The sequence below is a fragment of the Rosa rugosa genome, chromosome 5 (genome assembly GCF_958449725.1).
Source record: "Rosa rugosa chromosome 5, drRosRugo1.1, whole genome shotgun sequence".
NCBI lineage: Eukaryota > Viridiplantae > Streptophyta > Magnoliopsida > Rosales > Rosaceae > Rosa > Rosa rugosa.
Genome location: NC_084824.1, coordinates 51,424,151 through 51,449,740, shown reverse-complemented (window position 1 = coordinate 51,449,740; position 25,590 = coordinate 51,424,151). Strand labels below are relative to the sequence as shown.

Here is a 25,590-nt window from a genome sequence, read left to right as displayed (position 1 = left end):
TATCCTACGCATCTCAATTCAAGGTTGTTACATTTTTTAATGATTTTAGTTAAAAAGACAAATTCATGTTGATTTCAGTCTTTTACATTTTAGATCTGGATAAGACAGTGAACAACTTCATGTTCATGTCCTTCTAGATTTTAGAATTTTTTTTATTTTAAATCTAAATTAAGTTAGATGATTTTATTTAGACCTCCTTATTTAATATTTGGACATCTTTTGATTTTTTTTTTCCGGGTGGTTCTATTCAAACCTCCACATTTGCTATATAAACCTCTATATAAAAAAAAATGGATTAAATATTTGTTACTCCTCAAACTTTTCCCTGAAAAACAGTTTAGTCCCTCACCTTTTAAATTAAACTGGATAGTCCTTATTCTCTGTAATTCTCACATAATAGGTCCACAACATGTCCAAAATGACTATTATACCCTCACTTCCTCTTTTTTTTCTTTTTCTATTTTTAATTTTCTCTCTTTTTTTGTTTTCGACCTCTCTCTCTCACACACACACACACACAGTTGGTGTAGGCATACTCCACCTTCAGTGCAAACCATCATCCCCGACCCGATCCCCCCGCCACCCAGTCTACTACGTCTAAAGCCCCTCCGGAGACTCCCACAACAGAGAGAAGACCACCACATCTTTTCAGTCCACCCTTTTCCTCAACCCCATCGGCTCCCTTCCCCACTCCCACTCCTCCATCGGCCGCCACTCCCTCGACTCCTCCGCCATCATATGATTCAAAAAACAAACTTATCCTAATTCCAATTGCTACACCAACATTAATCCATCATATTATCATCTCTACAGAAAGCTAGACAAGAACTACCACCACCGCCCCCGACCGCCATCGCGTAATGCCTGGGCTCAATAGGTCCACCCAGAGTACTCCTTATCAGCAACAAAAAGTAAAACCCTTTATCCCTAATCGGAAGTAGATCCTGTGAATCGAGCTTGACCGGAAGGTTTCTGGGGAGGTGGACAACCCCATCCACGAGGCAGCCATTCTTCTTGATGACCTCCAGCGCGAAGCGGCAGCGAGTGAGGTCATAGAAGATGTGCGCATGGTAGTGGGAGATGTTCATGCCGTCGCCGAGGCTGGAGAGGTCGACGTCCACCGTTGATTTCTTGGAGTTCCGGCCGAGGATTACGGAGTTGTACTCGAAGTCTTTGCCTTGGAGCTTTAGGGAGAGGGGGAGAGAGAGAGAGAGAGAGTTTTAGGGGTTTTGTTTTTAGGAGGAAATAGAGAAAGACCTGAGAGAGAGAAGCAGAAAAATAAAAAGAAAGAAAAATTAAAAATAGAGAGAGAAAAAAAAATGAGGGGTATAATTGTCATTCTGGACGTATTGTGTAAGAATTAAAGAGAATAATGACTAAATTGTTTAATTTAAAAGGTGAGGGACTGAACTGTTTTCAGGAGCAAAGTACAGGGAATAACAAGTATTTAGTCAAAAAAAAATTAACTAAATTTTTTATTTTACCCCTTTTTTATATACATTTTTTTGGGTCTATACATGTATCGCTTCTTCAACCTTTCCACCTCCTACCTACACCTCCGACCACATCTATACAACCAAGGTCGAGGTCGTCAGATCTAACCCTTAAATTTTGCCCTTCCCCATCTTTGTTGTACATAGTAGACAAAGGGGCTCAAAATCTCAAACAAATATTCATGTTGTTGAATCAATATCTAGACCATCAGATAACTTCATGTTGCCAGAAGAAATTTTTTGAGGCAAGACTGTAAGCAATTTTTTTCAGTTTTGTTGTTTGTGGTTTACGATTAAAATCAAAACGAAGGGGTACGGTAATCAATACCAATTAACAGTGATGAATACTTGATTCTTGAATTCCACATTCAAAGAGAGACGCCAAAAAACAAAAAATCACTACACCAAAAACTGCATCACACGACGGTGAAAAAACGTCGTCTGATTTGAAGACTCACCGTCATCTATCTCGATGTTGTCTGATAAAAAATCAGACGACAGTGAATTCACCGTTGTATGATACAAAGTCAGTCGACGTATATTTCTTAACACCGTTGTCCAAGAACTCGACAGATGCCGGACGCACCCATGCGCAGCACTTGTGCGCATCAGTTCACACAACAGAATTTGCTTTTATGCTGTTGTGGGTTGAATTTTCATACAACGGTTTTGTAGTTTAGCTGTTGTGTGATTAAAAGTAAGACAACTGTGTTCTAGTATTTTCTGTTGTATGAGCTTAAAACTAGACGATGTTACTTATTGAAATCCATTGTGTGATATCTATGAATGAGTTAAATTAGACGACGTAACTTATTGAAATCCATTGTGTGATATATATAACTGCGTTGTGTGAATACCCAAATTTTGAATGGATATAAATTAATAGTGAACAATTGGAATACAAATTGAATGCAAACCATCAAATGATCAACATTTGTACCAAAATCATTGTGATACATCAATTCATCAAATATTGAATTTAAGGAACATTGCTAAAGCATTCATACATCTCATAGACTAAAAAACATTTAAGTTTCCTGGTTAAGTTTTACATGATCATGAAAGAAAATATAGCTTGCTGCATTGCTTGGTACTCCACGCTCGATCTCCCAAAGACTCTTTATGCAACATTCCACCATATAGTTCCTGACACAATTAACAAATGCAATGAAAACAAAAGGGATAATATATGCCTTACTAATATGTACATAATATACAAGCATTTTAGAATTAAACAATTTATAATATACAAGGAAGAAAGAAACAGAGTGACCTTCTGGGGCATAACAGCAAAAAACACATAAACCCCGCCTTCAAAAGAGAGAGTGAGCTCACTAGTCCACAACAACAACAAGAACTCGTGCCCCAGACTTCCACCTTATTACCAGCAATGATGTTGTCCCCATATATTCACAGCAAGTCTCAACCACTTGGCCAAGCTTGTAGCAGATGATCAAATCCAACAAATATATACTAATCAAAAGTAAGTGCAATTATGACTATATAGAAACCCCCAGCTAGATTGACCGATACTTGCTTCTAGCTCTTTAAGCACTTGTTGGCACTGCAATTTGTTTGCACCAGATATTATATTAAAAGGAACACTGAACACCATACTATGCTCAGACCATTACAAAACTATAAAGATATTGAGAAAATCTGGTAAATATTTCTTCCAGTGACCATTATCTCTTACTAATCACCATATTTAAAAAAAATTAAAAAAAAAGTGCACGTTTTATCTTAGTACGAGCAACAGATCATTTGGAGTTGGTGCTAAACGAGTTTGATATTGGGGAATATATTTTATCTTAAACCAATGATCAAGTCAGGAAACAAAAAAAAAAAAAATGAGTGCTGCTTTCTTCTTTGATGATGTTTAACACCAGTATGAGTTCCTTCAAAATACTAACATTTAGTCCTACAAGTAAACTATTGCTATACAAAGACCAAGAACAAGAACATGCATACAAACAATACCACAAAGAAAGCTCAAAGTATAATAGAAGAACTTACAAGGATCAGGTTTTGTGAAAATGGACCGAATTGCTAGTAGCACCTTTGTAATCGTTAGTGCTGGACTCCAACCATCCTTTACGATTTCCAAACTTACATTACCAAAAGAATCAACATTGCAATAAAAGACTCGAGTCCTGAATACGATCTGCAACACCAATCCTTTTAAGAAGAGAAATAATAAAATAAAAGAATACTAGCATCAAATGAGTGAATCAATCACACAGATAACCTGCTGACCTCCAGTAGTTTTAATTTCATACATATACATTTTATTCTTAAGATCAATATTTGATACATTGATTAATGAAATCGGTACCAAGGCTATTGCCTATGAGTCCCACTAATGACCTGAACGAAAAGTTGGATAATCACTTGTCCTAGCTTCCTGTCACTAAGAGCTTGGCCGTTTGAACATTGCAAATCTAATTGGAGCGATAAGAATTAGGCTATCCTTTCAATTTGGAAGGATATTTATATTAATTAGGAAAGTTACATATAAGGCAGCAAACAGAACAGAAGCAACTATACCTCATTATTTTCATTGACGACAAATCCCCCAACCCCTACTTGATGTGAAGCATTAGCAGGAAGCATGCAATTTTGTATATTTAGATAGCTTATGATTGACCAAATCTGAATATCTAACTTCTACTATGAAACCCGGCCTCTTGTAAGCAAACCAAATAGATTAGGTAGGACAAGAACACTAAACAATTAGAACAAAGTTTGACACTCACAGTGCCATTGCGGATTCAGCCGAGATGTCTAGCTACACCTATAGTGCTTTAAAGAGTAAAAAGCCAATGAAGATGACCAGCAGATACAAAGGATTTCTGCCATTAAGGCACAAAAATAGATAAGTAAAGATCAACACCAACAAGTTCATATATCCTTGGTACAAGAAAAGTATAGAATACAGCTCATTCAAACACATATAGAATACATACCTGCTCAATTCAAAAGAAAAAAATAGAGAAACCATTCAATACGAAAGATTACACAGGGACATGAACCTCCAGAGCTCGTGCAAAAGTGCTTTAGAGAACTAAACTTTAGAGAACATACTGCTCGGAATATCCTTGAGCTGAGTTCCACGACTCTGAAATCTCACAAACCAAGCACAATGTAAATCACCCAAGTGCCATACAAGTAATTAACAACGAAAAAGCGAAAAGCCCCTCTTTTCACATCACAATACCAGAAATTGATAGTCTACCAAAAATTGGCTCTTCCCCATAAGGGCAAGCCATTTGACAGCTCACTTTCCAAGAACACCCAACAAGAACTCCATAAATACCAAACACTACATGGAATCTAGTAACAATATTCACCATTGAAGGAGAATATGATTGAGTACCTGGAACAAAAATCAAGAATTGTTTGAATAACATATATTATGGATCTATATTCCACAACCATTTTAGTAGCTACACAAAATAAGTAATCAAACATGCAAAGACGAGCTGTTGTTATACAACAATCCACACTCACGGCAAAAAAATAGAACCAGCATTCTTTTCCCATTATTTCCCTTTTTCTATTACAATAGAACATAGTCCTCTAAAGCCTAAACCTCTACTGAAAATCTCAAACTCATAAACTCTCACTCAAACCTGGAAGCTTTAGGCTACACAGTAATACCCTAAAATCTTTGCTTCCAAAGATAAGAAATTTCCTATCACAGGACCATCAATAAACAGAAAAATACGAAAATTCAAAACACCACACTCACATTCACAGAACTATCATATTAAACTTATGATGCAGGCAAGTGAAAACAATAGCAAGCTGAGCATCCTCGGGACTCGAAGGCTCTTAAAGCTGCTCATACCACCAAAAATAAGAAACAAAAATATGTAAGGTAACACCAGCTGTTTAACATTCACATCAATGCTCACCCCCTATCAAGTAAAAGGACTACCTCTTCCATATGCTCCTGATTCTTCCACATACTCTCATCCACTTTATGCGGCAGAGGACTCTCTAGTTCATCCACTACTAATCTCTCTTATCCTATAAAATCAAACTCACTGATTCACTCACTATTCAAGATCAATACTTTAACAGAAATGAGAACGGGAATTTCAGAAATTGTTGTAATTTAGAGTACCTGGAGTGGCCAGAGAGTTGGAGAGCAAATCGGCGGTGAGGGATCGAATCTCGGAGGAGAGGCGGGGGATGTCATCGGAGAGAGGAAGGAATTTGTAGGTGTCGTAATGAGAAGTGAGAAAAGCCCTGGTCATGGGCACCAGACCCTCCGTGGAAGAAGCCATTGGCAATAGGAACCGCCTTGATCTCGTTGGGTTTGTTTTGTTTCAGGTCGTCGTCAGCAAGGAGAAAAGGAGAGGAGTTACTATGGAATAACTGATTTTGAAAGGGAATAAACCGAAATCAGCAAATTTGTTGGAGATAGGGACCTTACCAGATTTAGAAGCCTTGAATTGATTTAGATCTTTAGACATAGAGAGAGAGGAGGGTAATGCAAAGCAGAGCTTCAATTATCCATTAGGTAGACGGAGTTGAAGGCGGGTTTGGAGAAGTGAAGAGCGAGCACAAATTCGAACCCCAATTTCCCGCAGAGAGAGCTCTCAAAACACTGTTGAAGCAAGCCCTCTGCCTATCCCGAAATGCCGCCGCCGCTACTGCTCATTGCCATCGTCTTCCCATCTCACCCCATTGGACGGCTTGAGAATCGAGGTCATTGTAGTCGGCTCCCTGTAAAGGTAGAGGATTTAGGGATTTAGAGGGTTGAAATTAAGTGTGGAATTGGAAACTGGGGAGAAAGGGCCGAGAGAGGTTTCACGAGACAGAGAGCTTTTGCGGAGGACTGAGAGATTCACGAGAGAGATTGAGGTTTCACGAGAGAGAAAGAGAGGCGTTTCGGGGAGGCTATTCAAGAGAGAGGGTTGAGAGTCTTTGTATGTCGTGCTAGGTTTTGTTTTCCTTCTCTCTTTGTTTTCTTTGCACCACAATGTGGCATGGCAATTAAACCTAGAAAAAAATTGTCAAAGTTACTCACACAACAGAAACCTCACCAACTGTTGTCTGAGTGCCACACTAAAAATCAAAATGTGAAATCATGGAGCGAAACATGGCGCCTACAACATTTTAGCTCAAAATGTTGCCGCCTAGTTCCAAGTTCACACAACATAAAATCTTAATTCTGTTGTATAATTTCTACAGCTTGCACTAGGCCTATCTAGGGGAAGGCATTCAAGCAAGCTTCCTCAAACTTTGGTGCTCAGTTTTTCAATCATACAACGGAAATAGTGAAATCCGTTGTACCTAGTACCCCAAATTTCAGTGTTTCAAGAGGCAACGAAGACTCCAAAGTGGAGGGAAATCTGCCGCTAAATTTTTAAGACTCAGACGACGGACAATACTTAATTCCGTTATGCAATGTAGTTCTGATAAAAAAGTTATCACTTTATTGACATTCACACAACAGAACATCACTAATACCGTTGTACAATAGAGTTTACTTAAACACACAACGGATGATTTCTGTTCTGTTGTGTGATGCAGTTTTTGGTGTAGTGAATGAATGATTATGAACAAATCATTAAATAGATATCATTCAAAAAAGTCGATGCAAACTTGAATATACCCCAAACTAGAAACCCACAACCCCATAAAGCTAGTCTTTCAGTGAAGAGATGATGATCATGTAAAATTTGAAAAGGTTTTTTTTTTTTTTTTTTAAATTTTCCAGAAGGATAAAATGGAAATTAAATTTTTGCAATAATTAATAGAGGTCTAAATAGCGAATATGGAGATATGAATAGAACCACTTTTTTTTTCCCATGCACCAAGTTTCCAATTTACCCTTTTTTTCCCACACAAATCCTAATTTACCCCTAACGCAAAAAAAAATAATAATAATAATAATAATAAGAAAACATGTCTCAACAACCAAGATCATGGTTGCTCGTTGTGGGCATCCTAGTTTGAGAGTGTACGTTCTTTCTTCTACAATTAAAGACTTGTATGCCTTCGATTTGCTAACCTTATGTTTGGATAACAAGAAGCCAAGAATTTCTTCATTAGAATTGATTTTCGTTTTGATTTATGGGTAAATGTTATTTCTTTGGGGTTGTGCCCGTCTGCCCAAAATCTCATGGTATTTTGCCCAATCAATCCATCATCCTTGTATTTTGCCGATTTACACAACTTTTAGGGGAAAAGACTTATCAAGGTAGTCCTTTCTAAAGTAGTGCCTAGTATATCCAATGCTGACTTTTGGGTCCAAAACTCACTTTTTCTTAGAAAAACATGTTCAAACTTCTGAGAAAAACAAAACTAGCCTTCAACATGCCCAAGTTTTTCACCTAACGGTTACTTTAACAGGCGGAATCACTGCTGCTTGTTTCTATCCTAAGTTTGAGGCAAATGTTCATAAGAAACAGCAAATCTGAACTTAAAGGTAGTATAAGATAATGGCCAAACATAATTGATAGAAACATAAGATAACTTGCGAATTTAAGACTTGATGAAGTGGGGGAACACACTGAAAATATTTATTTAAACATAATTACAAGCTAAGGATTCAGAGCCTCATTCTCAAGTAAACAGCTAAAAAGCTGTTTAGCTATCCATAAGAATGATTACAGTACTTACTTGTAATGAAAGCACACTTCACTCAAGAAGGGAAAAGCACACTGGTACTATGGCATTCTCCTTGAGAGAAGACTCTTCTGCTCAAGTTCCTTAAGCTATTTTTTGAAGTGAGGAGATTTTTTATGGAAGGATTATTCGATGCCCTACAAATGAAACCTAAAGCTCCTTATATAGGGAGCAGAACGCAAACTGGAATTCAAAACATAAAAATGTACAGAACAACTCCGTGATTTCCTGCTTTCCTGAGTGCTCCTGCTGGTGGAGGTCGGACGGGGAAAAGCAGATTCCTTTAGGTGAAATGTTTTTCACCTGTCTTTTTGAAAAGCAAAAGCAACTTTTGGGAAAAGTCCAAAAGTACTTTCGGTGCTTTCTACACCTGCTGCTTCACATGTTCTCGTCTGTTTCTAAATTGTGACCAAGGACAAACGAGTTGTTATCTTCCTGGGCCATTCGAGCAGTTGTTGCATTGTCTTCGACATCTGTATCAACATACATCTTGTAGTGGTTGTCTGTTTCAAGCTTTTCTACCCACTATAAGCATGCCAGTGTCGAGTCTATCTCTTTTATTATGAGAGATAGGAAAAGGTCACTGCTGACGACGTCAGGGTAATCGTAAGCAGTGATAATTGTTTTCTCTCCTGCTGCCAGGAAGGTATTCTTTGTGTCTTCAGAGATGATCTTCTTGATATATTCTAGAGACATGGCCTTCATCCATGGAATGCTTGAATTTGGCTGGCCATTGTATCCAACACAGGCGGGCTGAAGATATCTTCTTTGAATAATCCTCACATAATGATATGGAGAAATGTATATAACTTCACCGTTTTTTTTGTGAATCCATTCTGGTGGAGTGGATCTAAACTTCAGTCTCAGCATGCAGTCATTTTTTCTGACATTCTTGACTGTGTTGACAATGATAGGGGGTAAGCCTTTGAGATCATCATTCGTTTTAGTCCACAGATTATGGACAAAACCATTTTCAACAAGCCAATGCTTGTGTTCTTGAGGATGCTCACTCTGAACATTAACTAGTTATCTTCCAACATAGGGTCCTGCAATGATGAAGAGGGTTGGAGGAATACATGCCTCAGAATTATGACTTCCTATCAGATTATGGAATTTCAAACCAATCTGATTCTTTTAGTGCTATGATAGGGACTCTAGCACTTTCTGGATCTTCGAGGAAGTGAATTTTCTCTTTTCGAACAGCACTCTGCTGTGTATGAATTTCTTCAAATTGTGGTCTAGCATTTTCATAGAGTTCTTCAGCTAATGCGAAGAGAGCTGGGAACATCAGACCACTGCTTCTTTCCTGAAATGCAAATAGGAGATTATCCAGAATTGCTTTCTAGTGGTAAGCTAGCCTCCTGCCAGTTCTAAACACAGGAGCGTCAAATGTTTGAAGTTCATAATTAAAAACATTTATTACTCCAGTTGGAGTAGGTTTGCTTTTTGGCAAAGCAACAGCCGTCAACGGTCTTGATGAGCCTTTATCGTCTGTCGTTTGAGACGGGCTAGCCAATCCTTTACCCTCGGATTGATCAGTTGTGGCTAGTCCTTTTGGACCTAGCAGGAATCTTTTTGAAGATTTTTTCTTTGGGATCCTCAGCGGGTTCATGTTCTTTCCCAGTTCTTCTGCTTCTGGGATTGCGACCTTCATCGTCATCTTTTCTACTGAACATTGCCAATTCTCTGGTTAAGGCGTCTGGAAGATAGTTCTTGTTTCCTGCAATTAGTTCAACATTATAATCATATTGGTTAAGAAATAATTGCCAGTTTGCTAATCTTCCTCTATCAGCAGCTTTATCAAGTTTAAAATTTTTGAAATTCTTTACTCTAGCACAATCGGTGCGGACAGTAAAGGGTTTCCAAGAAAAGCTGGAGCATTTAAAATTGTTTTCTTAACAGTCAAAATTTCTTTTTCCCCTGTGGGATAATTTAGCTCTGCAGGGCTGAAGTTGCCGCTACAAAATTTACAGATCTTTTCAATGTTAGTTCCAGGCGTTTTCGCCAGAACAACATCGGACCAATAATTATCACTCGCATCTGTTTGGAGGATAATATCATCATTTTCCTCTAGTTGCTGTAGAGGAGGGAGGTTTTTGCATAGATTTTTTATCTGCTTCACAATCTTTTCATCATCTTCTGTGAAGTTCCATTTTCTTTTGGAACTTGTCTTAGGAGATAACATTGTTGTTAATCCTGAGATTTTGGGAATGAAATCTCTCCCATAATTAATGACTCCTAAGAATCTCTCTAGACTCTTGGCATCAGGAATTATATCTGGGAACTTCCAGATCTTCTCAAGGATGTGAGGTTGGAGTTTTATTACTCCATTCTTGATGTTTATTCCTAGGAAATCAACTTCATCGAGGATAAAGAAAATTTTCTTTTCACCTAGGATAATTCCATGCTGAACTATCAGCTTTACAACCTCGTGGAGGTGTTTCATGTGTTCTTCTCTGTTTTTGGAGAAGACAAGGATGTCATCAATGTAGACGACACAGAACTCCGCAACATGTTTAAAGATGTTGTCCATCTTTCTTTGGAAATTGAGGGAGCTTGTTTTAGACCAAAAGGCATTACCATCCATTCGTAATGACCTGGTGGTGTTCCAAATACAGTGAGAGGAATACTCTCAGGATGCATCTTCACTTGCCAAAAACCCGACTTTGCATCGAATTTTGAAAAGACTTTAGCTCCTCTGAGCTGGTTGATCAGTACTCGTACTTGAGCAATTTGATAACCGTCTTTGACAGTCTTTTTGTTGACATCTCTGTAGTCAATCACCATTCTAGCTTTTCCTCTGAGGTTTTATGCGTGGTTTCTCACGTAGAATGCTGGAGTATGATGAAGTCTACTGGAGGGTTGAATTAGTCTCTTGTTCAGGAGATCTTCAATGTCTTTTCTGAATTCTTTTTTATCTTCCTCTTTGTACTGTGGAATAGCTTTGACATGACAGATAGCATTCATGTCATGTAATCTTAATTCACAGACCACTGGGTCTTTTTCCCAAAACTTCTGAGGGTCTACATCGATATTCTGTTCGAGTAGTTTCTTGATTTTCTCAAGAGTTGGAACTTTCTGGGACTCAAGCTTATTCTGAAAGTGCTTGAGGTTGTGTTCATGGAGAAAACTAGCTTCTTCATCTTCACTAGTTTCTTCTTCTTCCATAGATTCTTCAACAAGCAATTCTTCTTGTTGTTTGATTTGGAGTATCGTTTCGAATTTGAGCTTGTAGGTAAGATTACCAATATTCTGTTGCGATCTCTGATACTGCTTAGTAAAATTTGGACCTACTACACTTTCTGTAAGTCGGTCTGCCCAGAACACCCGTTCTCCTTTTCTGAAGCCTATCGCTTCTTCATCCTGGATGAATCTCTGTTGGAGAATAAAATCATTTCCCAACAAGAAGTCAGATCCTTGGCCTTCAGATTGCCAAACATTGTGGATGAGAAATGTTCCTCCACCAATGGTGATATGAACATTTTTTGCTACTTTGTTCATGGTAAGGTGACTTTCGTCAAACGTGACACCAGTAGCAGTTCTTTTCTTATCTTCTTCCAGAATTCTTCTGGAATTGCAAATCTCTTTGCAACAGTGAATCCTGATCCATTATCTACAAATGCATGTAGATGATATTTCTTGTGATCAGGGAATTTTAGCCCAATCTCTATGTAGTTGCTGTATCTACTAGTAGAGACGACTTTCGATTGTTGAAGCTCATTTTCTTGAGCTTGTTCTTGAGGTATGAATGGTTTACATTCACCTTCTTCTAGAACAATTACTGGTGGTTCAACCAGTTCTATATTTTCATTGATTTTTTGTTCATCGATTTCTTCTTCCTTTATTTTTGAGGAAGATGGTTCCATGATTTCTTGGAACAAAGTTTCTACTTCTTTCTCTTTTTGCTCAGAGAAATATTTTTCATATTCTTGTTCGACCAATTGGCTGATAAGGCCATGCTTGGTTTTTCTTCTTGCTTCAGCTATGAAGCATTCTTTGTGATAAGTCTTTTTTGACTCTTCACAAAACATAGGGAGACCATCCTTTTCGTGACATAAGCAGTAGTCACAAACGAATGTACCAGGGTTCACCTGATAAGAAGACATTAATGCTTCTGTCTTACTTTCTTCCCAGTTTTTGACTTTTAGAACATTCATCTGTCTAGATTCTAAGTACTCTACTTCATAATCTGTTTCAGAGTCAGATGATTCTTCTTCTTCAGACCAGGCAGAATAAACTGACCTGTCATCTTCTTCATCATCAGAATAGGCTATTTCGTAGCCTTTCATGTTTGTTGTTTCTACTATAGGCTCGTATACATCAAACAGAGCTTTAGTAGATCTCTTACCCTTTTTCGGACATTCGTTGGCATAGTGCCCTTCTGCTTTGCATAACCAACATCTGCAAGCTTTCTTGCTTGGTTGTTTATGATTGACATGGTGTGACAGAACCCGACCCAAGTTTCACCCCGAAACCCGGATACGAGCCTGTGGGACCCACTTTAAGTGAAATCTTGCCGAAAAATCGGCAGGACCTCCCCTAAAATGGGCTACCCAACAATTCACAACCTGGACATGCTTAAAACTAAACTCACACTCATAGATACATTCCAAGTGTATATATTACATTCCGAAAGCACGAATGTCACCTTAACTTCAATACGATAACAGATTCTCAAGCATTAACATTCACCAAATTTAAAATGGCTATCAGAGCAGTTATACATAACTAAGCCGATATCATTTCTTTAAACACATTTCTTTCCACGAAAACCTCGTTATTTCAACAGTAATCAAGTTATAATTTAATGTCATGCTGCATGCATCATTTAAATAAAATAAAAGTCCACTCACAGGTGAGTCTCGCAGCTAATCCTGTTGCCTGCCCGTGTCCTCCTCGCTCGAGGGCTCAGTACGTCCTGTAATAATTGGCAGTATATAATTAACCTCAATAAGAAAATAATCTAAGAATCAAAACTCATTCCCTCGAAAAGTAATGCTTGTTATTCACAAAATTTCCTCTAACATTCCCTCTCTTCCATTTATGATTTAAATTCTCAAATTCAGAATTCCTTAACTAATCAACGCCCTCGCTTAATCTCTAATCTTCACAAGGATCGTTCGATAACTTAACCAATTTAATTTCAATTCACAATCTCAACTTCAATTTCTCAACAAAATAATTCACCAATAGCATTTTACCAAGAGATTTACCCCATAAAATTTATACCATAATATTCAAAACAACCATACCCAACATAAAATTCCAAAAAGTCTCAATACCCAAATATCCTCAAATCTAAAACATAACTCAAAGATTCAATTAATGGGTTTTGGAGGGCTGGCAGAGCCTCCTCACCACCACCACCAGCAGTGGCGCGTGGTTACACTCGCCACCACACCAAACCCCAAATCCGGCCAACCTAACAAGCTCAAACTCATCTCCACAACACACCTAACAGTTTCTGTACCTGCAACAACCAACAAAACCCAACAATTTGGCCGGAAAGATCAAAACAAAACTAAGAACTCGTCAGTTACTGTTCATGCTACTGTTCACGCCTTCAATCACCTTCAATTCTTCCTTCACCGGCCAAAAAAAGCTTGTTAATGTCTAAAAGTTCGGCGGTAGCTGAACCTTTGTTAACGCTAATCCGGTGGGCGGATTGATACTTGTGTTGCTCTCAAAGCTTCCGCTAACTGTCAAGTAAAATACAAAGGGCGTCAGAGGGAGACCGCGCCGGGCGGTCTTCAACTCTCCGATGCCTAAGTTAGTCAATGTATTTATGTTGACAAAGTAACAGTAGGTAAGTATTGAATGCGTAATTAATGAGGAGAGAGGAGAGAACCTTTTATAGGTGAGGAGGAGGCTGACCTCCTCCTTGTTTTCGATGTGGAACTGATGTGCTTCGGTTCCCAGTTTCAAAAGCTTCTGATACTACTTTGGCGCGGCGCGTGGCGGCGCTTCGGCGGTGATCTGGGGGTGATCCGACGCTGAGGTTGTAGCCCGCCTGGCGGTGTAACTGTATGTCATTCCTTTGGTTGGAATTAGTACCTTTAGCGGTACAATGAGCGTGGCCCATTATAGCTAATTATGCTTGCAAATGTACATGTATGTACAAGTCCCCCAAGTCCCCAGTCAAGGAGGGCAATCTTGGTTGGGGAGTTGTTCGGCGGTTTGAAGCGTTTTCTTCCGCTAGACTTGCAAGAGCATAATTAGCGTCAGTGCGTTGTCAACCATGGATTTTACTGAGCAAACGCTTTATACCCTTTCGGGTGGGCCCCTGCTAGGCCCCCCAGGGAGTCCCCCACTCCCCGGCTAAGATAGACATCCGGATGGTCTGTAAATTGTTTGTTAAGGGGGAGCTGCGCGGAGCAGAGGGTGTTGGGTAGCGAGCCCAATCTTTAGCACCCAAGTGACGGGGGTCAACGTGCATGATCAGGGCCGTCGTAGACTGTTGACACAAGTCCCCGTGTCCCGTAGGGACCGTCTGACCGTAACGCCGCGTGGCGGTCGTTGTCAGAGTGAGGCGTGGCCTCGGGATCCGCCGCTGGCGGAAATCCCCCCGCTGATTGCAGCAGGAAGCAGCGTCCAGTAGACGTGCCTGGCGGTATTTTATTGAGCGATACTGTGCTGAACAAAGTACGCAGCCTGCAAGATGATAAGGGGCTCCGCTAGAGGTGTGTAGCGGAAGATGCCCCGCTTGCAAGATGACAAGGGAGAAGTTCCGCTGGCGGGGTTTCGCTCAGCGGAGACTTAGGACGGTTGGGGAAGTCACCGCAAGTGGTTACTTCCACCAGACGCTTCGTCTGGTGGTGGTTAACACGTGTCCAACCCGTAGAGGGTTAGCGTGCGGAGGTTTGTCTCCTAAGCCTGGCCGTCTTCTCGTCATTAATGATAGTAATTATGGATTCCGTAACCGAGGCGACGCCTCGGTTAAGCCGGAGAGTAAGTGGAGATCCGCGAAACGTGTACGGCTGCTGTGTGATGTCGTTTTTGAGCGGACGGCTGAGGACGCGCTGATGTTGACATAAAAGGGGGGGAAACTCGGCGAGATTTGACACTTTGGTAAAAACTTCAAACTCAGTCGTCGTCTTCTCGCTCTGTTCGTCCAAGACCGAAGGAATAGATTGCCGGAGCCCTGAGATTCCGTTCCCGGAGAAACGACGATCTCACCACTCGCAAGATTGCTGCGCACCATCACACCGTAGGCCTCAACACCGAGGTTGGTATCTGGGTTCCCCTTTTCCCTGTTTCATTGAATCTGCCGTTTTATGGGTCTGTTGTTTTTGGGTTTGGGATGGTTTCTATTATTTGGCGTGGTCTGAGGTGTGAAGTGAGACTTGGGGTTGGGTTATGGTGGTGGCAAGGAGTTGGCGTTTAGGGATGAGGTAGATGGTCGAATCTGGGTTGAGTGTGTTTGTTCTTATTTTGGCATTTTCTGGGTAAATTGTTCTTGATGTTCTTGGCTATAACTGATATGAGAATAGGCTAGATCTGTGTTTGTGCTAACTGGTGTGGGTTTTAGGGTTTTGGATGGCTAACGTCATAGAGATTTCGAGCAGTGAGGATTCCGGGTCTGACGTGTCGTTCAGCGCGGCGGATAGGATATTTATTGACTCGTTGCGTCCGTCTGCCCATGCAGGAACCTCACTGCCGGAACCGCTAGAGGTAGAGCCGCTACAGACCATACCTTGGGAAGTAGCCATGGGTCGTGGTCCACATCCAGAGAGCTCAAGGGCGGGTGAGGCCGCCGCTGCCAAAGCTAGGCGCGACGAGCGTTTGGCGAGCAATAGCGCTGCCAGCGGCTCCGCTGGGGAAGAAGAAACAGCGGGGGAGGATGCTGAGTCGGCGTGGTTCCTCGAGGATGGCACCGCCGTTGACGAGGCAGGAGGGCGGATGAATGCCGCCGCCGTCACTCGAATGAAGAAGACGTTCCGGTTGCCGGGGTCGGTGAAACTACGGCCGTCGACGGTAGATGAAAAGGCGTCGATTCTCCCAGCGGGGTTTGCGGCGGTGCATGAGGCGATATTCCGCCAAGGAGTGACACTCCCGCTGGTGCCCAATCTTCAAATCTTGGTGTGCGAGTTTGGCCTTGCCTTCGGTCAGATTTGCCCCAACATGTGGCGGTTGATGCTGGCGATGAACTCACTGTGGCTGTTGTCCGCGTGCGAGGGGCTTACTGTGGCGGAAGTGCTTCACTTCTACGAGTTGGTCTACGTGAAGCGCCAGGGTTGTAGAGGGCAAGTGAACCTGAACCGCCGCCAGGGAGCACCCAAGCTGATCGAGAATCTAAGGGATTCAATGTCCTACTAGCGGGGGACCTTCTGCGTCGCCACGGATGGGTGGGAGTATCAGGCTAGGGCGAACGAGGAAGGGCCGACGTTTAGGATTAAGTCGGAGTTCCAACCTATTCGAGGTTGGCAACCAGTTTCCGCTGAATGTAGCTGGCGTGGTTTATATTTTGCAAATGTACCTTTACTAATCGGTTTGTGCTTGTGCAGCGGGATTGCGGTACAACTTAACGCGCGAGGAGGAGTGTCGCGTGGCACGGATTAGAGGTTGTTGGCGGAACCGCAACTTGCTGGACTTCCGACTTCTGACTGGCTGGGAGTTGCTAGTCGATCAGAAATTAACTCGGTCCATTGGTAAGAAATTGCCGCCATATTGCTCTCTTTTTTTTGTACTAAGTAGCCGACTGACTGGTTGAGTTTTTTTTTTTTTTTAGAAACGCCGCCAGGTAACAAATCGAGCCGGGACGCTTTCGAAAAAGCCATGGACCGCGCGGAGATTGATAATTTCCTGGAGACAATGTACGCCGAGGGGTTGGTGGCCCAGCAGACCGTAGTGAACCCCGAGACACTGGCGCTGAGCCAGTCAGAGGTTCCGGTGGTGTGGCAGTTGCCGCTCCACTCTCACCTTGGCGATGATGGGCTGCTCGTCGTCCAGGCGGGGGTCCCCATAGCAGGCGGCAAAAAAGGGGCCGCCACAGCTGCTGCTACGAAGGAGAGGGTACCCGCCAACAGGCATGGTTCCCAGAAAGAAAAGCCCGTGCAGCCGGCAGGGACTGTCACCGCCCCAAGGGAGGAACCGCCGCCGAGGGTGACGAGGGCTGCTGGCGGCAATACGAGGGTGCTTGAGAGGAAGCGCCGGCAGATAGACTCCCCCGATGAGGAAGAGGGGGAGGACGTGAAGATTGTCAGGGGCCGGCAGCAGAAGAAGGCCCGGCAAGCCCTGCCCAAAGGTGCTGTAGTGGACGGGGAGGCGCCCGCCACCAGTGACCTGGACTCCTTCGCCGCCTACGCGGAGTTCATGACAGATGGCGAGAGGGAGTTCCTCTTCCACCTGTGCGAGAGGCTAGGGTTTGGCGGCCTAACGGGGATCTCACGCCTAACCGCGGTTGACCAATCGCCCTACAGCTCGGCGTTTGGTCAGATTTCAGCTGGCCTCAACGACATGTTTGAGGCGGCAAGGAAGCAGCCTCTGGTCGAAGGGGAGCTGAGGGAGGAGATTCGAAGCCTCCAGAGGGATCTGGCGGAGGCGAGGGAGAAGCTGGCGGATACAGAAAGGCGGCTGGTCAAGGCGGAATGTGACTTTGCCGATGTCCGTGGTAAGCTTAATGTGGCCATCGAGCGGGACCTGGAGAGGAATGACCGCGTCTCCCAGTTGGAGGAGGACATCGCCTTGCTGGAGGAGCGGATAGACGCCAAGGACAAGAAGCTTATCATTGTGCAGCGGGAGTCTATCGCTAGGGCGATGGAGCTGAAGCGGCTGGAAGGCCAGGTTGTCCGCCTGAGGGCTAAAGGGGAAACTGCCGCGGCCGCCGCCGTTGAAGCGTTCAAGCAGTCGGCAGAGTACGCGAAGGCGATGACCGAGTCCGCGAAGGCCGGGGCCTTGGCAAACATAGACATGCTGAAGCGGAAGGGCGCCATCTACTTCCGCAAAGCGTCACAGCCTGATGCGCCGCCGGCCAAGAGTGCCCCGCCGGAGAAAGAGGTCATGCCTGCCCCAGCGGGAGGTGCCCGCTCAGGCAGTGGGGAAAGCGGTGCACATCCGACGGAAAGGTCCCAGTAGACCCCCAATCCCACACCGTCAGATCGCGTGCTGGATTCCTGGCGGCGCATACCCGGGCGGACGGTACCATAGAGACCCCCAGTCCGACAGCTCGAGTGTCCGATCAAACGAGTCGAGCGATCGTGCCGCCGCCCACTGAAGCAGAAGATGCCGAGGGCAACCCCTGAAGCCAGCTGGGACCGCCAGAGATTCTCCTTTTTTTTTTTTTTTTTTTTTTTTGAAATGGAATGAAGTTTTCGACGTTGTGTTTGCTATGATGTGTTTGCACCGCTAGTATCTTGACTTGTATTCTTTTTTTTTTTTTGATCAATGAAACATTAAAGGAATTAAGATTGGTCCAAGTGCACTACGTAGCGGACGAGGTCCGCTGACGATTGCTGGCGTTGCCAGTTGCCCTCAGTGCTAGACTTGGTAACAATGGTTTGAATAATTCCTCGTTTCATTGATAGCTGATTGATCAGCGTGTACAAAAGTGGGGTAGTACCCGTTGGGTAGCTTCCTTTAGCTAAATATTGAACAAAAATTTAGCTAAGTCAAGATACTCCTGGGTAGCGGATGACTATTTGTAGTAATACCGAAGGTGTTCGGTATTCCAAGGGTGGGTCGACGTGACGCCATCCTTGTCCATTAAGTAGAAGGTGCCTGGGCTAACGACTTCCACAATTTTGTATGGACCTTCCCAAGTTGGGCGGAGTTTTGTTGGCGGCGGAATTACTTCCTTCATTACCCAGTCCCCCAATTGGAGGTTCCGGGCCTTGACCCTGGCGTTGTAGAAACACGATACCCGTTGTTTGTTTTGCAAGTTGTGCAAATGGGCCTTGTGTCTTTTTTCTTCTAGGAGGTCCCTATCCAGGTTGACGCCGTCGATGTTGGTCTCTGGGCAGTAGCCTTCGACCCTAGCGGTAGGCTGAGTTACTTCAATAGGTAGGACAGCCTCTGTTCCGAACATCATACAAAAGGGTGTTTCGCCGATGGCGGAAGTTGAAGTTGTCCGGATAGCCCATAGAACTTCTGGCAGCTTCTCCGCCCATAAGCCCTTGGCGTCGTCGAGTTTCTTTTTTAGCAGCTTCTTGATTATTTTGTTTGCTGCTTCGACCTGGCCGTTGGTTTGGGGATGAGCGACTGACGCAAAATTCATCTTGGTGGCAAGGTTGGCGGTGAAAGATATGAGTTCCTTATTGTTGAACTGTGTGCCGTTGTCTGTAATGATTGTATGTGGGACACCATAGCGGCAATAGATGTTCTTCCAGAGGAAGTGACTTACCTTGGCGGTAGTTATTGCCGTGAGTGGCTCCGCCTCTATCCACTTGCTGTTGTAGTCGATGGCGACGATGATGTATTTGAACTGGCCCTTGGCGGTTTGGAACTTTCCCATCAAATCGAGGCCCCACGTGGAGTGAATCCATGGGCCGATGATAATTGACAGCGGCTCTGCCGGTGCATGTGGGAGATCTGCAAATTGTTGGCATTTGTGGCAAGATCTCGAAATCCGCCTGGCGTCATCGCCAAGTGTGGGCCAAAAGTAGCCCTGTCGCATTGTGCGGTTGGCCAAGGATCTGGCGCCTGAGTGGTTTCCGCATTCTCCGCCATGGATTTCCGCTAGGACGGCCTTTCCCTCCTCTGGGGTTAGGCAGCGGAGGTTGGGATGAGTGAATCCTTGGCGGTAAAGTTTACCATTCTGGATGTTGTAGCGGGTTGCTCTCCGCTTGAGCTGTCGCGCCTGAACTTTGTCCTCCGGCAATGTGCCGTTGCGTTTGTATGCAATGATCTCATCCATCCAGCTGGGGCTGACCGCAATGCTGAAGATCTCCGCCATGGTCTTTGTGATACTCGGCTTGTCAAGGCACTCCACTCTTGTGTCCGCTGGACTTTGATGTGGTTGGGCGGTTGCCAGTCTCGCCAGTGAATCAGCCTTAGCGTTCTTTTCCCTAGGGATTTGTGTGATGGTGTGAAATTTGAACTTTTTGAGCAACGTTTTGACGTACCCCAAATATGGCGATAACTGCTGGTCCTTGGCCTGGAAGCTGTCGTTGACCTGGTTAACGACTAATTGAGAGTCGCTGAATATGTTGACGCTGTCAGCCCCTGAGTCAATGGCGAGGAGCAAGCCGGCAATGAGGGCCTCGTACTCCGCCATATTGTTTGAAGCTTTGAAGTTGAATTTCAACGCGTATTCCGCGTTCAATCCCCCGGGTCCTGTTAAGATGACTCCGGCGCCGCTGGCCTTGGCACTAGCGGAGCCGTCCACATGCAGGTTCCAGTCTGAGTGCAGCGGAGCTGCCTCCTCCGCGGTAACCATTTCTGTTCCAGGCTCCGCCTCGGTGCCGGGTTCTGGCTGACGCTCGGTGAGCTCAGCGATAAAGTCCGCCACCGCCTGGCCTTTCATGGCGGTCCTTGGCTTGTATTCTATGTCAAACTCGCTGAGCTCAATGGCCCACTTGCTGAGGCGCCCTGAGTGTTCAGGGTTCTGCATAACCTGCCTCAGCGGTTGATTGGTTAACACGTGGATCGTGTGAGCCTGAAAGTATTGGCGGAGGCGCCTGGCGGCAAAGATGAGTGCGAGGACTAGCTACTCCAAGGGAGGATATCTTGTCTCTGCCCCGTTCATGCCCCTACCGGCGTAGAACACTGGGAGCTCGTCTTGAGCCTCCCGCCTGACAATGGCACAGCTTATCGCCGATGTTGAGACCGCTAGGTATATGAACAGTGTCTATCCCTGCACAGGGACAGAAAGGAGAGGGACTGCCGCCAAGTACTCCTTCAGGCCCTGGAACGCCGCCTGACATTCTGGGTTCCAGCTGATGACCTTTTTGTGAGTTGTTTTGAGGAGCTTGAAGAATGGGGCACACTTATCGGTGAGTCTGGAGATGAATCGAGAAAGGGCGGTTAACTTGCCCTGGAGGCACTGGACGTCCACCTTATATTTGGGGTCCGCCAGGTTGAGGATGGCCTGTACCTTGTCCGGGTTAGCCTCGATGCCTCACTCGCTGACGATGTAACCCAGAAATTTGCTGGCTGTGACCGCAAAGAAACATTTTTCTGGGTTGAGGCGCATACCATAGGCCAGGAGAATAGTTACTATGATTCTGAGGTTTGCCACATGTCCGCTGGCCTTTATGCTCTTAACTAGCATGTCGTCCACGTAGACCTCGATAATTTTTCCCAGATGTTCAGCGAACATGGCGTTCATCAACCGCTGATAAGTTGCGCCGGCATTCTTCAGACCGAAAGGCATGACATTGTAGCAGTAGAGGCCTTTGTCGGTGGTGAAGGTTGTGCATTCTTAATCGCCGGGATGCATCTTGATCTGATTATACCCGGAGAAAGCGTCCATCATGCTGAGGAGCTCATGTCCGGCGGTTGCATCGACTAGCTGATCGATACGGGGTAGCGGGAAACTATCTTTTGGGCATGCCTTGTTGAGATTTTTGAAGTCGACACACATTCGCCACTTGCCGCTGGGCTTTTTGACCATAACCAGATTAGAGATCCACTGGGGATAAATGACTTGGCGGATGAATCCAATGCCCTGGAGCTTGGCGACCTCCTCTCCTATTGCCCGGTATTTTTCTTCATCAAAGGCCCTCCGCTTCTGTTTGATGGGATAAAAGGATGGTTTGATGGTCAGCTTATGAGTGATAATTTTAGGAGAGATACCTGGCATGTCTGCGTAGGACCATGCAAATACTGCGGCATTATCACGCAGGAATTGGGTGAGCTCTGCCGCTACCCCTGGGTCTAGTTGGGCGCCTATGCGGACTGTCCGCTCAGGGTGCTCATCCGAGATGCAGACAACTCTCAACGATGTGTCCGGGTTGACCGGCTCTTTCTTTACATATTTTTCCTCCTCATCTCGAGGATCCTCGAAAATATCCGAGGGCGGTGCGTGGTTGCCCACTGTCAGGATCTCATGGCGGCGCGCTGAGCGCGCAATAGTCGTTGAATAGCACTCCCGAGCCAACTGTTGACTTCCTCTCACACAGCCCGTGCCGTTGGGTGTGGGGAATTTCATGAGAAGCATGTATCCGGCAATGATGCACTTGAGCTTGTTGAGTGCCGGCCGCCCAATGATGGCGTTATACGAACTGAAGCAATCGACAATGATGAATTCCGTATGTATCTCCGCCATACATGGACTAGTGCCAATAACCAGTCTCATGTAATCTGACCCCAGCGGTTGCGTGACGTCACCGGAGAAGCTGAGCAGTGGCTCGTGATCCTGGAGTAGTTTCTTGTTCCGCTTGAGATGGTCGTAGCAACCACTGAAGACGACATTGACAGCGGACCCGCTATCCACCAAGATTCTCCCTACTGAAAATCTGCCAAGGATGGCGTCGACCAAGAATGGGTCGTCATGGGGTAAATTGACTCCGCGCTCCTCCTCCTCTGAGAAGGTAATAGGTTCCCAACCTGACTTTGGGAGTTTGGCAGATCTTTCGTAACGGATGTTGCAGACTTCCTTTGGGTGATTAGCGCATGCATAGCGCTTCCTTGCCCTGTGGGACATGCCAGTGATTGGGGCACCGCCGTCGATGGTGTTGATGCGGCCCAAAGTCTCAACATTGGCGATCACAGGTGGCGGTTGGCGTACCTTGAACTGCTCCAACTTGCCGTCGCGGTACAGAGTCTCGATGGCCGTTTGAGAGCATTGCAGCTGTTGGTATTGTGGCCACTGTCCTCGTGGTACTTGCACCATTTGCCGGTGTTCCTGGGTTTGCCCGTCTTTGGGTACTTTGGAGGGGGTGGCGGTGGGATCTGATCCTTGCCCTGATTGTAGATGTCCTCATATGAGGCCGTGAGGACCGTGAACACTGCATACCGCTGTGAGGACTCCGCCTGCTTGTTGCGGTTATCCCCGTGGGTTGGGCGGTTACCCTGTTTGTAATGCTGGTCCTTCTGCTGCTTGCTCTGGTGGTGGCCCTGCTGCCACTCCCTCTTCTTGTCAGGTGGCGGTGTTGAAGGGGTCTTGTTAGCGGCTTCCTGATGACTGGGGGATGGATGTGATGATTTTGTTAGAGTTGCTGGTGGCGGTGGGGTTTCTCCATACGTAATGAATTCCGCCTGGGCGTGGATGACCGCCTCACTCATGATGTGGTCGTACGCCGCACTTGGGTGATTGTAGTTGAGGTGATAGAGGAATGGCCCCTTGAGAAGTCCGTTCCTGAAGGCCGCCGATGCCATTGTTTTGTCTAGGTCGCGGCACTGAGATGCTGCCGCCCGCCACCTTGTGACGAAGGCCTTCAGTGATTCGTCCTCCCCCTGCTTGACGCTGAACAGTTGACTTGTGTTGTGGTGCCCGGCGGACAATAGGATGAACCGGGAGAGGAAGGCGTGTGATAGTGCATGGAATGAGTTGACAGACCCCGGCGGACACTCAAAGAACCAGTTCATTGCCTCGCCATCCAACGTCTCGCTGAACAAGTGACACAAGGTGGCGTCATCGAATCCCTTGTTGTTGGTGACTTTCTTGAAGGTGTCCATGTGGACAAAGGGATCAGACATTCCGCCGTAATGCGCCATCTTTGGGGTTTTTGCAGACGCTGGTCTGATAGCTTGCAGAATCTCAGCGGTGAATGGCCCAGGTCTGGAAGCGAAAAGTGGATTCTGGGTTGGCGCTGGGGCGCCCGACTCCGCCCGGATTAACCTTTGCTCCAGTTGGTCCATCCTTTCCAATATCTGGGCGGTTGCATCGCCAGCAGTGTCAGCCCGGGTACTCCGCTGGACCTGCCTGCGCCTTGGCGCAGGAGGATTGGCCTCAGTCCTTGCCCTAGCCTCTGAACGGTTGGTATGTGGCAGTGATTCCGCCTCCTGCTCAATCATTAGTTGGGGGATGGGTGGTGGTCCCATTCCCAACAATTCAGGTGGGTTCAGCGGTACCTGCATCTGTATGACTGGCCCTGGTACCAATGTGCCAGTGCCGGGTCGACTACGCCTGGTGCTGCGTGACTGCTCGCTTTGTGCTGGGCGGGCGGTGGGCTCCAGAGTCCTCTTTAGCACTTCAAAACGTGCCAAGAGCGTAGCCACCTGTCTTTGGGCCTCAGCCTTCTCCTTACGCTCCTCCTCACGCTCTCTGTTTGCCTTATGAAGATCCGCCAGTGCTATCTCGTACATAGTGACGAGATCTTGGCCCGGCGGGCGGCTGCTGCTTGGGTTTGCCACGCCGCCGGGGTTGGCCGGGGTTGTAAATAGTGCGCGGTAAACGCCTATCGTTGGGTCGGAGGGTTGGGGGATGGTGGACTGGTCCGCCCGTTCCTCAGCGTTTCCTCCGCTACCGTTAGTCATGGTGGATGTGGTGGGATGACCTTTTGTTCAAGGATTCCCACAGACAGCGCCAATGTTAATGTCTAAAAGTTCGGCGGTAGCTGAACCTTTGTTAACGCTAATCCGGTGGGCGGATTGATACTTGTGTTGCTCTTAAAGCTTCCGCTACCTGTCAAGTAAAATACAAAGGGCGTCAGAAGGAGACCGCGCCGGGCAGTCTTCAACTCTCCGATGCCTAAGTTAGTCAATGTATTTATGTTGACAAAGTAACAGTAGGTAAGTATTGAATGCGTAATTAATGAGGAGAGAGGAGATAATCTTTTATAGGTGAGGAGGAGGCTGACCTCCTCCTTGTTTTCGATGTGGGACTGATGTGCTTCGGTTCCCAGTTTCAGAAACTTCTGATGCTACTTTGGCTGATGCGCGTCGGCGGTGATCTGGGGGTGATCCGACGCTGAGGTTGTAGCCCGCCTGGCGGTGTATCTGTATGTCATTCCTTTGGTTGGAATTAGTACCTTTAGCGGTACAATGAGCGTGGCCCATTATAGCTAATTATGCTTGCAAATGTACATGTATGTACAAAGCTGCAACAAGATTAGGAACACGTTCAGCACCTCACAAACAACCAAAACCCTCAAGAAATCCGGCCGGAAACCTGAGATCGAAGTAAATCCCGATTTCCCATTTCTGGAAATTCCTCTTCGAATCTCAAAAATTAAAGCTACCCAAGGTGAAAAACTTACATGACTAGGTAGAGAAGGAGGAGAGGATCATGCCATGCCGAGTGGTTCGTCCTGGGGTGGCCGGACGGCGACAAAATCGCCGGAAAACCAAAAACGGCGAAAGAAGAAGAAAATAGGAGGGGGAGGTCGGGTCTGTCCCGATTTGGCAGCTTTGACTTCTCTCTCCTCTATCCCAAAATTGAAATTCTTTTAAAAACAACTATGAATAGTAACTTCCCCTTTTTACCACAACTTCCCCAATACAACTCCGATTTAAACAAACTACGTGTCCACGAACTCGATTTTTTGTATACTACGATATTCTCAAATAAATTTCCTAATTTACCGGACTAAAGAAAAAGTCACTCTTCGGTCAACCACGGTAAAATGTAACTAGT

The 25,590-nt window shown here is 45.3% G+C and overlaps 1 long non-coding RNA gene across 1 annotated transcript; it reads right to left on the bottom strand.

Moving 5' to 3' along the window:
• Positions 1-13,317: 13,317 nt before the first annotated feature.
• LOC133712550 (uncharacterized) lies at positions 13,318-25,372 on the bottom strand. The gene is made up of 2 exons (XR_009847470.1): positions 25,214-25,372; positions 13,318-13,737 (listed from the first exon to the last, which is right to left on the bottom strand). It is a non-coding gene; the product is annotated as an uncharacterized LOC133712550 (long non-coding RNA).
• Positions 25,373-25,590: the final 218 nt, after the last annotated feature.